Here is a 12,221-nt window from a genome sequence, read left to right on the forward strand (position 1 = left end):
CAGAAGTTATCATTATTCTCCAAACTCTTTCCTAACACATCACTATTCTACTGTCTCCTTTGTTTTTCAGAAACCAACTCTTTTGAGGACCATGCCATCTGATGATGCCACTTTGTCTCATCACTGACATCTATGGTTCATGGGTATGTGACAAGGATAGTCACACAGGGGCCCACACTCAGAAGCACCCCACACTTGCTTTAATGCTCTGCTCTTGGCATCTTGAAATTCTTAATAATTCTGTTTGAACTTGTGTTTAATAAGTGAAATCCAATGGGACAAATGGAGCATGCATGAGAACAGAGGAGATACATGCAACATGTGTGCCCACCATTCCTTGCTGCCTCAATTGTATTGCATTTTTGATGCCCCAGGAGCACAGAATTCTGGCATGTTCATGATGTGTGGGAGTTCAATGTGACTTAAAGTGAGTACAAGGTAAGTGAGTTACGTCAATAACTGAGTAAGTGAGGGCATTTATAGCCCCAGAAGCCACACTTTTCTGATCAACTACAACAGGTAGCAAGTGCAGAAAGAAGGCATTAATAAAAAATACCAGTCAAGGAACCCTATCAAATCCTTTCTAACTGTGTCAGCCAACCACTTACTCTGAAAATGATGACATGGAAGGAAAGGGAAAGATTGGGCAACCCATAGTTCCTTACTAAGGTCGAGTGTTGGTAGAAATATGTATACATTGGGAAGTGAAATACAAGCAGGTGAGTTAGTTTTGTTTTGGTAAGAATGACATACACATGCATGTACCAGTTACAAAATACAAGTTCTGTGATTTCAGTGATTCCATGTATGTGTTAAATGTTTTTATGTGCATTTATAATTGATATCGCACAACATCAAGATACACAGTAAAATTCATTATAGTAATTTAAAATTTTAATTTCCTGTACTCAGAATGACATTCAATAGTAAATTAAATACATCATGACCAGTCAAGAGAAAGAACGTAGAAGAAAGAAGAAAATATTTATAGAGCCACAGGCTTCCTCTCTACTCTAAGACCTGGGATCACACCCTGCAATTTCAACATTCATTTGATTGATCCACAGTCCAGAGATAAATGTTTTATTTTTATTTTATTTTATTTAATTTTTTCAAGTCATCATGGCAGGGCATTGGGAAAAGTTTTCAATTAGCAACAATCGCGCCTCGGATAAACCTCATTGGCTACGATACTGCCACTGTGCAAAGCTGAGAGAGATAAATGTTTTAGAAAAGACAATGTATTGTCTTCAGATACAAAGTTGTATGTACATGAAATACTTAGAAAATGTTTATTTCAATATTTCTTAAAAGAGCATGAGTTAAGAACCAGAGATGATGTGGTACATCAGGAATTTATAGTATTGAGTGGAAAGGCAGGGAAAAACAGAAGGAATGATTCTTGAGTTCCATAAAGCAACATGTATTTACTGGGAATCTGCTAATGCCAGGTACAAAGCATGTGTATGAGTACATACAGGGTAACATGAAAGAGACAGGTAATGTATACATGAGTAGTTGGTTACATTATAAGAGAAGAATCCCAAGTTCAGGGTCTTTTCTAATGGGCCGTAAGCCTACCTGAACTTTGGCCTGAAGGGATACACTATCTTTATTATACCAAACAGTAAACAAATTTGCCCGTGCTTTGGAGGGATGTGCTATTTCTATCTTCCAAGACTGTTTGCTATACTGACATTTAAAAAAAGATAGTGTGGAATAAAGGCACAGTGGTGTCTGTCCCCAAGATATGAAGAAATGCCTGAGAACTGTGGAGAATTGCCTCTTAACACGACATGGCTCTGATCATGATGACAATTTCCTTCACTCCCTCTTTTTTCCATTGGATCCGTAATGCACAGGTGACTTTTCCAGTTAACAGAAAAGGTCAAACCTCTATTACACTGACATTCTTTACAATGTCTCAAAGATCTGACTGCTAGCTATTTGAAATTCTAAAGGGATGTTCAACTTGTTTGCACACTGTTAGTTTAATGATTCGTCACTGATCGGCTCTTCAAGCTACTTTGATTTGTTTTATCTCAAAGTTCTCAGATTCCTTACTAACTTGAAATTTATTTATTTATTTTTTGTTAATCATCACCTGAGGATATTTCTCCCATTGATTTTTAGAGAGACTTGAGGGAGGGGGAAAGAGAGAGAGAGCAGCATCGATGTGAGAGAGGCACATTGATTGGTTGCCTCTCACACCTGCCCCAACCGGCAATGGGGATCCAGCCTGCAATCAAGGTACATGCCCTTGACTAGAATCAAACCAGGGACCCTTCAGTCTTCCAGCCAAAGCTCTAACCACTGAGCAAACCCAGCTAGGGCACTAACTTGAAATTTTATAAAACTGAATCAATCTTATTTACTTGGACCCAAATGCCCAGCTCAAAATTAAGAGATATATAAGGAATGTTCAGAAATTCTCCTACATTTTTTTTCTCAAGTTTGAGAGAAATAAAATGCATGTAGAGATTTTCAGATAGGAGTTGTATAATAGAGCAGCTGACACCCCAATGAAAGATTCTATGAGGCAGTTAAAGAGAGTAATTTTCCACATCTTGAAGGTCTCTCTAAGTCACCAGTCTTGTTACTTTACAGTCTGACCAGACTGGAGATTCATACTCTGGCACCTTCAGATGAGGATGAGTTGTAGCAACAGCCTCAAAGGTAGAACCAGGCCAAGTCAATGCTCTACATGGGGGTGTATCCTCAGCTTTTTCTGAGACGAGAACACTCAAATAGGGGCTGCATCCTATTATAGTGGCTCAGGCCTGTACACTGAGTGAAACTTACCTTGTTTCTATTATAATGACGGACTGCACCGGGGATCATTATCGATACCAAAGGCAACTAGGTACAGATTGGACATCATGGAGCTCGACCCACTGAGAGGTGGATCGGAGAAAAACCTAACTCAGTACAGGGGAGCCATATTGGATGGGACAAACAAGCTCAACCAAATCCTCTCAATTGAAGAAAAAATACAAATGTCAGATCCACAGAGAGATGTTGACATACCCTTAGTAAGCAACACTGTTGGCGTTTCAGTTCTCCCTGAGCCCAGGATATGTTGCAACCAGACAAACTGAAGAGTTAAGAAGAACAAACAAATCCTGCATGCCTTCACGGTCCTTGTTCTGCATCCATTCTGAAATCTTAGAATGTAAGATTATTATGCCCTGAAACAATGAAAGGGCCTTTGACTCAAGGTGTGGCTAGAACCAGAATCAGAAGTAGAGAATAAATTGAGGATTCACACATATGTGAGAGCCGAGAGGCTGGGAAACAAGGCCTTCATTCTACTCCAGCCCAGGACACCACAAACACCAAGTTGGTGCAACACCTGCTGGTAAGGAGAGAAGTTAGCTTCACTGTCTTGTTCTGTTAAAGATGAAGGCGAGAACATGCTCCCAGCTGCTCAGGAAAAACGTCATGTGATGTGGTCCACATATGTGGGAGACTGAAAATTTTAAGCACGTTTGAAAATAAAGCTTCTTTGTCCATACTTCTCCTACCCCCAACTTGGGGTTCATCCTTACCCAAGGCTTTAAATGCAAACTTATGCTGACAACTCCCATACTTTATTTTCGGTCAGATCTCTGATACAAAGAAAAAGTCATAGAACCAGCTGTCTACTTGTCATCGCCACTTAAATGATCATGAGCATTCTAGTTTAGCATGTGGAAAATGTAACTCTGGGCCTAACCACTAAATCTGATCTCCGCATATTCCCCTGTCTCAATAAATGGTACTACCCATTGGCTTAAGAAACTTGGAGTCATTCTTTATCTCTCACACCCAATCTACCAGCAATTATTGTCAGCTCAATCTGTAAACATGTCTTGATTCCATCCATTGTTCTCTCTTTCTGTAGCCACCGTCATTTGCCAAGTCACCTTCATGTTTTGCCTGGCTGACTCTGTGATCTCTTAACTGGTTACCTCTTCTTCCTCCTCATCTTCCCTCCCCTTCCTCCTCTTCCCTCTCCTCTTCCCTCTCCTCCTCCTCCTCCCCCTTCCTCTCCTCCTCCTCCTCCTCTTCCCTCTGTTCCTCCTCCTCCCCCTTCCTCTCCTCCTCCTCCTCCTCTTCCTTCTCCTCTTCCCTCTGTTCCTCCTTCTCCCCCTTCCTCTCCTCCTCCTCCTCCTCCTCCTCCTCCTCCTCCTCCTTCTCTTCCTCCTCCTCCTCCTCCTCCTCTTCTTCCTCCTCTTCTTTTTCTTCTTCTTTTTTGTTAATTCTCACCCGAGGATATTTTCCCATTGATTTTTAGGGATAGTTGAAGAGAGAGGGAAAGACAGAGAGAAACATCGATGTGAGAGAAACACATCGATTGGTTGCCTCCTGCACGAGTCCTGACCAGGGCCCCGGGCCAGGGAGGAACCTGCAACCAAGGTACGTGCCCTTAACTGGAATTGAAACTGGGACCCTTTGGTCCACAGGCCAATGCTTTATCCACTGAGCCAAAACCGTTAGGACACCACTTCTTATTCTGCTCTCTTCTAATCCATGCTCCAGACATCAGCCAAAGTGTCTTAAATATATGTATACATTGAACCATGTTACTCACCTGCTTGGTACCCTTGAACCTTCCAATCGAATTTAAAATAAAAATCCCACCTTCCTCTCATGGCCTTCCACATTCTCCATGAATCTGAGCCTCATTCCCCGCACCCCGCCCCCCGCCCCCCGCCGCTTCCTCTATGTTGCCTCTATTTTGTATTTCTAGCAGTGGCTTCTCTGTGCCGAAGTGTTTGCTATTCTGGTGCCTTTGGACATGCCTTTCCCTCTCCTGGAAGTCATTGTGGCCCAGCTCTGCCATGCACAGTTTTCTGTGTGCGATGTCTGTGCCTGTGCATCGAGAAAACCCTTGTTCCTGATCACACAATCTAAACTGGACTGCCGGCTTCTCACAGGGCACATTTCCTCCCTCATAGCATGTAATATATTTATTTGGGTTTATACTTTTTAACTGTCTGTGTCTTCCCTAAACCATAGGCTCCATGGAGGTAGGATCATATCTATCACATTAACCACTGTCTCTCTGGGTTTGATATAGTGCTTGGCATAATAGGCAGTTAATGAATCCTCATGGAATGAATGAATGAATGAATGAATGAATATCTAAAGAGCAAAGGGGACAGGGTCCTACAGGGCTGGGCAAGGAAGAATTAAACAGCTGCCTGGTATCAATATTGAGAAAACTTGGAGCTTGACATGCTGAGTGTTTCTCTCTGAGAGTCCCATCTGTCCAAGCTCTTAGAACTGTGTGCTGAGCGTTCTCTAAGTGGGGATAAATATTAACACACTATCATTACCCTGAGTGTGAACTCAACCTGCGCAATATTAGTTGAAGATTATCTCTTGATATGATCATCAGACACACAAAATAGAGATTGGTAGTCTCTACCTCGGCCACGCTGAAACTCTGCCTTTCTCTCTCCTCTTCCTTTCCTACTCCATACCCTGATATTCTTTGCCCTCTCAAGCCGATGTGTTCTGCCTCTGCTACTTATTTATGTTTTGGGTACTTCCTTCTCCATGCCAGCAGGCTGCCATTTCTTTTGGTCACTGCGTTCCAGAGGGGTCTCAGGCATTTTGGCCCTTGACCTGGGTTGTGACTGTGGAACCAACAACCCCTGTGCTCATGTCTTTCCCCTGGCCTTGCTGACTGTCTTGGCTGAAGAGCCCCTGCCCCCAACCTCCACTGGCTCTCACCGATCAGTGTGTCATATCTGAGACCTGGCACCCACTCTCTGAGGCTACATGTAGCTCTCTCTCAGAGGGAGGGGGAGCCATTTCTCATGCTCCTGTTTGAGAAAGCAGGCATTACTTCATCTCCAAGTGCCTGGAGAAACCAAACCTCAGAAAAAAAACAATACATTCTCTCTCTAGTCTCTTTCTACTTCCTTTTTAAATTTCCCTTTTTTTGCTTGTTCACATATACAGTCAACAGAAATTAGGACTATAACTCAGTGGATACCCAAGTTTCTGCTGGGAAAACTGGTAGCATTTGATAATATTTATTATTGTTATTTAAAATTTTATTTCATTTTATAATAATGCACATACTAGAATATTCAATGGATATAAAAAGGTAAACACGAAATGTTAGGTCTCCCTCCAATGCCCACACTGTCCCCACTTCCCCTCTGTCAGTTTCTTGTGTAACCTTCCTGAGATGTCTAGGCACTTACAAACCTGCATATGCTAGTGTTTTCACGCTTCTTCGCCTCCCCCCACTTACATTGCTCTGTGTCTTGCTCTTTTCTCTGAATATGTTCTGCATCAATAATCTAATAGCTTTACAACTTTTTATAGCTGCACAGTTTTGCATTATTTGGACATATCACAATTCACATTAATGAAATGATGTATGTAATTTCACACATATTTAAATACATTTGTGAATACATTCTTAGAAATCAAAGGGCAGGCTTATTTTTAATTTAATAAAGATTTGTCAATTGCACAATGGAGAAACTTATGAGAGTGCTTGTTTCCATATATTTTTGTCAGTATAATTTCCAAAATCTTTCAATGTTGCCCATCTCTGAGCTGAACAATGCATTGCCATTGTAATTTTAATTTTTCTTATTATAAGGGATCCTGAGTATATTTTTATTCATTTAGAACATTTATATTTTCTTTTCTATGAATTATTCATAGTCTTGCCCCCCCCCTTTTTTTTTCCAAATGGGACAATGGTCTTTTTCTTAGTGCTTTGTAAAAATTATTTATATTTTAAGGAAGTTTATTTATGGTGGGTTTATCTTGAGGAATTAAAAATATTTTAATGTAGCTAAATTCATCTTTCATTGGAGTCATCTGGGTTTTTGTGTGATGCTTAGAAAAGCTTTAGTTGGAAGTTATTACCAAAATTCTCCCATGACTTTTTCATATAATTTAATGCTTTTACATGGAGTTTGGAATTTATTTTGTTATAAGCAGTAAGATAAGAATCCAAAATAATTTTTCTTCGCAGATGGCCACCCTGATGTTCCAATACCATTTATTAGTCAATCTGTCTTTTCCTTGCCTCTTTGAAGAACTTCATTAAGCATATACTAAACCCTTATGTGTCTCTGGATCTGTGTCTGGGCTTTTTACTCTGCCCACTGGTCTGTATGTTTAATAAAGTCTGGCTGCATGTTTTAAACTCTTTAACTTCTATCATTATGTTAAAGGGGTTATATCAAGATTTTAGGCTAGTGTTAGGGATGCTCTTGATATCTGGCAAAATGAACTGGCCCTATGGGGACTGAATCCTTAATCCTGGCCCAAATCAGTCTTCATTCAGCCTTTGCCAACCACAATAATCTAACACTTAAGGAGCAATGGGCCGGGGAAGTCTAGACACCACATCCTGTTCTCAGTTAAGTCTCACAACCACCTCACAGGGTAGTGAGTTCCTCAGGTTATTTTGGTCATAAGAAGCAGAGACTCACTGGGACTGGTTCAAATAAAAAGGGGTGCATTGTGTGTGTGTGTGTGTGTGTGTGTGTATATATATATATATATGTGTATATATATATATATATATATATATATATAGAGAGAGAGAGAGAGAGAGAGAGAGAGAGAGAGAGAGGAATCCCAGCCACCTTGTAGGAGAAGCCACACAAGCCCACATAGGAAGGACTCATGCTTTTTTTTTTAATTGCACATCACTTATGTAATTTAAAAACATAAGCGTACAAAACTCATTTTACAAGAGTGAAAATCTGCATATTTAAGAACTTATATCAAATGTATTATAGTGCTGGCCTATGACAAGGGCTGGGGAGGAAAAAATTTTAGGAATCAGGGTTGAATGGTTTAAGAAAATGAAAATGAAAAGAAATAAAGTGCAAACAGAGGGAACTTTCATGGGTGAATGACATTGTGCTTTGCATTGAAGAATAGCAATTTATATCTGAGGTCCTTTAAAAAATTAAAGGTCAAAATGTAAGAGGCCAGGCAGAACCCACAGTTAACTGGACTCCTTGAGTTAGGTCTCTAGTTGTTGGGCAGGTTCCATGGGGACTGAGGTAGCGATGGGCTCTTCTCACAGGACGAACAGAAAGCACAGGGCAGCTAGGGTCTCATGGACACTTAGCTCCTTATCATTCAAAATAAGTTCCATGGATTAGAGGTATGGCCATCACCTCGGAGCTTATTAGAAATGCAGGCCCTGGGTCCGGGTGCGACCATGTGTCCCTGGATCCGGATGAGGCCTCGTGCACCTAGGCCCGGGTGAGGCCACGTGCCCCTGGGTCTGGGAGAGGCCAAGCGTCCCTGGGTACGGGTGAAGCCAGATCCTGGGTCCGGGTGAGGCCGTGCGCCCCTGGATCCATCCGGGTGAGGCTGGGTCCCAGGCCCAGGTGTGACCACGCGCCCCTTGGGTAAGGGTGAGGCCACGTGCCCCTTAGTCTGGGTGACGCCGTGCCCCTGGGTTCGGCCGAGACCAAACCAGAGGGAGTCGGACCTCCATTACCACCATTTGTCCACCATCCAGAGCTGAGGGGTCAGTGCTGACATGTACACATAAGGAACTACTGGACATTGAAATTGGGTCTCAAAAGAACTGTTGGTCCAGGGGGAAGCTCGCTACAGATTGATTCATTTGCCTGTCAGCATAACTATTATTGCTCGTCTCACATTCAGTTCTTATTAGTATATATCTAGTGACATATGATCTCGCTCATCTAGGGGAAATGATGAACAACATAGACTGAGGAACAAGAACAGAACCAGAAGCAAGGAGGCATCGATCGGACTATCGGGCCTCAGAGGGAGGATAGGGGAGGGTAGGGGGAGGGTGGGGGGGAGGGGGAGAGTTCAACCAAAGGACCTGTATGCATGCATATAAGCCTATCCAATGGTTAAGTTCAACAGGGGTTTGGGGCATGCGTGGGGAGAGGGGTGGGATGGGAATGGGGGGATGAGGACAAATATGTGACACCTTAATCAATAAAGAAATTAAAAAAAAAAAAAGAAATGCAGAGTCTCAGGTCTCATTCCAGATCTACCTTAAAAAAATATATATATATATATATATATATATATATATATATATATATATATATATTGATTTCAGAGAGGAAGGGAGAGGGAGAGAGAGAGAAACATCAATGATGAGAGAGTCATCAATCGGCTGCCTCCTGCACACCCCCTACAGGGGATTGAGCCTACAAACCCAGGCATGTGCCCTCACTGGGAATAGAACCTGGGACCTTGTAGTAGAACCTGGGACCCTGTAGTCCACAGGCCAATGCTCTATCCACTGAGCCAAACTGGCCAGGGCACTCCAGACCTACTTAACCAGAGTCTGTCTTTTAACAAGATCCCCGATTATAATAAATCATTAAAATTTGAGAACCTCTGCTCTCAGACATATGTACTGTGGGAAGTGGAAGGTTGCTTAGGATCCAGTGTAGCTCAACCTACTCAGTCATCTCATTGTCCCTCCACAGTGGTCATCACAGCTTTGACTGCAGAAGGGAAGCAGTTCTGAGTGGTGACATGATTTAGGAATGCAGCCTCGGAGAGAGTGACCAGAGTACAAAGAGGGTGAAGGTCCCTGGGTTTGGAAAGGTCAAGAAGCTATAAGGCCAGGATGTTTGATAGCTGTCCATAGGTCACTGAAGTCAGCCGGGATTTGGCAGGACTTGTAGAAGACAGGAAACTATGATCCAGGTGCCCAAGGGGGCAGTGAAAGAGAAGATGTGACCAGGTACCAGTAAAATGAGAAAAGAACTGGGGTGATCCAGCTGGAGGGCATGAGTCTTTATTTTATTTTTTTAATTTTAATACATTTTTATTGATTTCAGAGAGAGGGAGAGAGAGAGAAACATCAATGATGAGAGAGAATCATTGATAAGCTGCCTCCTGCATGCCCGCTACTGGGGATCGAGCCCGCAACCCAGGCATGTACCCTTGACCAGAATCGAACCCGGGACCCTTCAGTCCACAGGCTGATGTTCTATCCACTGAGCCAAACCAGCGAGGGTGAGGTCGTGAGTCTTAAAGGACTCTTACTCAGGGGCAGAAGCAGCGTTGATCTGGAAATACTAATCTCACCTCCCAGCACTCAGGGTGGACTTTGTGGGAGGAGAAACCTCTAGAGGAGAGGCAGGTAAGACCCAGGAATGAAGGCCAGGTTCTGTGGAGAAGCTGAGGATGCAGGGGGAGTTCTTGGGCTCAAAATTGGGGCTCCAGAAGGCACACTGTAGATATTGGGATGTGAAGAGAAGTCCAAAATTAGATGGAGGAGAGCAAACTTGGGGCAACATAGGGAGGAGAAGTAGGGAGAAACAAAAGATTGGGGGGAAGCCAACATGTTGGGAATTGTCAGGATATATTACTGCAATAAATGACCTTAAATCTTAGTGGCTTAGAGCTACAAAGGTTTTTCTTGCTTATACTATTTGTCCACTACAGGTTGACAGAGGCTCTGTGTCTGTGCTTCCATGTGGTCAAAGCCCAACATTTTGTGTACACTTGCTGGAGTTTTCATTGACCAAAGCAAGTCACATCTAAATTTAAAGGGACAGGGTTATGTAATCATACATGAACTTAGAGGGAAAACTAGAAATGTTAAGAGGTGAGAACTAATTATTACCACAGCTAATAATCATAATATATAAGGATGTGAGCCATAGAATGAATTAACCCTACTTTAAGTTTTAGAACAGAACTCTGGGACAGGGTCATGTTGGCATGGAAACCAGCTGCCATTCACAGGAGGTGGGAGGCTGAGTCCTGATGACACCAAAGTCTGTGGGCATGTTTTTAAGGTATTTTCAGAGGCCTGATAACCAGAAATCTACACAGGTACATAATTCCTGGGATGGCATGTCAACCCTGCACTTTCCCGTAAAAGTTGGTATTTGTAATTAATGGTTTTGTTTTTCGGTTAAAGAGATATTAAATAAATAACTGTATCAGCAAAAAACAAAGAACAGGGATATATTATTCTTCTGGATGTTTCAACTGATACTTTAATCTTGACTCCTTGAACTCCCATGTCTCCTGGAAATACCCACCAATGTTGCAAGTGGGAGCAGAAAACTTCGCATTTTCCCCAATGGCTAAAATCCTAACAATAGTAAGATCACACTTTCTCTCTCTCTCTCTCTCTCTCTCTCTCTCTCTCTCTCTCTCTCTCTCTCTCAAGATTTAGAGAAGCAAATTTGTTATGCTCTTGGCTTTCAAATGAATAAGTGTCCTATGGTCATTTTGAGTGCCAGCCTTCTAGTTCTGCAAAATTATAAATATTAAATCAAGAATGTTAGCCTTATTGAGTCCTGGGACTATAGATCCATGTAATCTATTGGATTAGAGACCATTAATTTTTTTTAAACATTTTCTATTGATTTTTAGAGAGAGAGGAATGGAGAGGGAGAGAGATATAGAAACATCAATGAGAGAAACATTTACATTGATTGACTGCCTCCTGCATGTTCCCCTCCCTCACTGCTGGGAATCAAACCCAGAACCTGGGCATGTGCCCTGACCGGGAATAGAACCAGCGACCTCCTGGTGCGTAGGTCAATGTTCAACTACTGAGCCACATGGGCCGGGTTAGACCAATTTTTAACTTCCCCATCTGGATTACTCTGCAGGAGGCAGATGCTAGACCCCCGCACCTATGAAACAGTAATATAGGGGACATTGTTGGCTGTCATCTCTTCTCCCTGAAAAAACCTGATATTGTTTAGGATCTACCAAATGACCTCAAATCTAGAGGTGGGTTCTGATTAATCTAAGCCAGGATGTCTCCATCTTGACACTCAACATTTTGGGCTGGATAATTCTTTGTGAGGAGGTGTCTTATGTATTATAGGATGTGCGTCACATCTCTGCCAGTAGCACCCCTGATTCCAGTTGAAACAACCACAACTGTCTCTAGAAACTGTCAAATGTCTCCTGAGAGGCAAAATCGCCCCAGTTGAGAATCACAGTGTAACCAACCATGATAATCCCATTCATCTTTCTAGATAACTGTGCTAGAATGGGTATATGACAATTTGGCCAATAAGATCCAGGGAAAAGAAGGCTATTGAGGAGTTTTAGAAAATGTTTTTTCCTGCTAAGGGAGAAACTGAGGAGGAGACAATTTTATCCTTTCTCTGGATCTTGTAGTTTGTGGGTGAAATCTAGACATGTTGCAGCCATCTCACTGTCAGCATGAAGATGAAGCTGACTCAGGAGCAAGGCAGGGCCAGGAGATTCTT

General features: G+C 42.3%; 1 pseudogene; it reads right to left on the reverse strand.

Annotated features, from left to right (window-relative positions):
- Positions 1–1,099: 1,099 nt before the first annotated feature.
- On the reverse strand, positions 1,100–1,211 carry LOC114233737 (U4 spliceosomal RNA; annotated as a pseudogene).
- Positions 1,212–12,221: the final 11,010 nt, after the last annotated feature.

Source organism: Eptesicus fuscus, chromosome 16, assembly GCF_027574615.1.
Source record: "Eptesicus fuscus isolate TK198812 chromosome 16, DD_ASM_mEF_20220401, whole genome shotgun sequence".
NCBI classification, from domain to species: domain Eukaryota; kingdom Metazoa; phylum Chordata; class Mammalia; order Chiroptera; family Vespertilionidae; genus Eptesicus; species Eptesicus fuscus.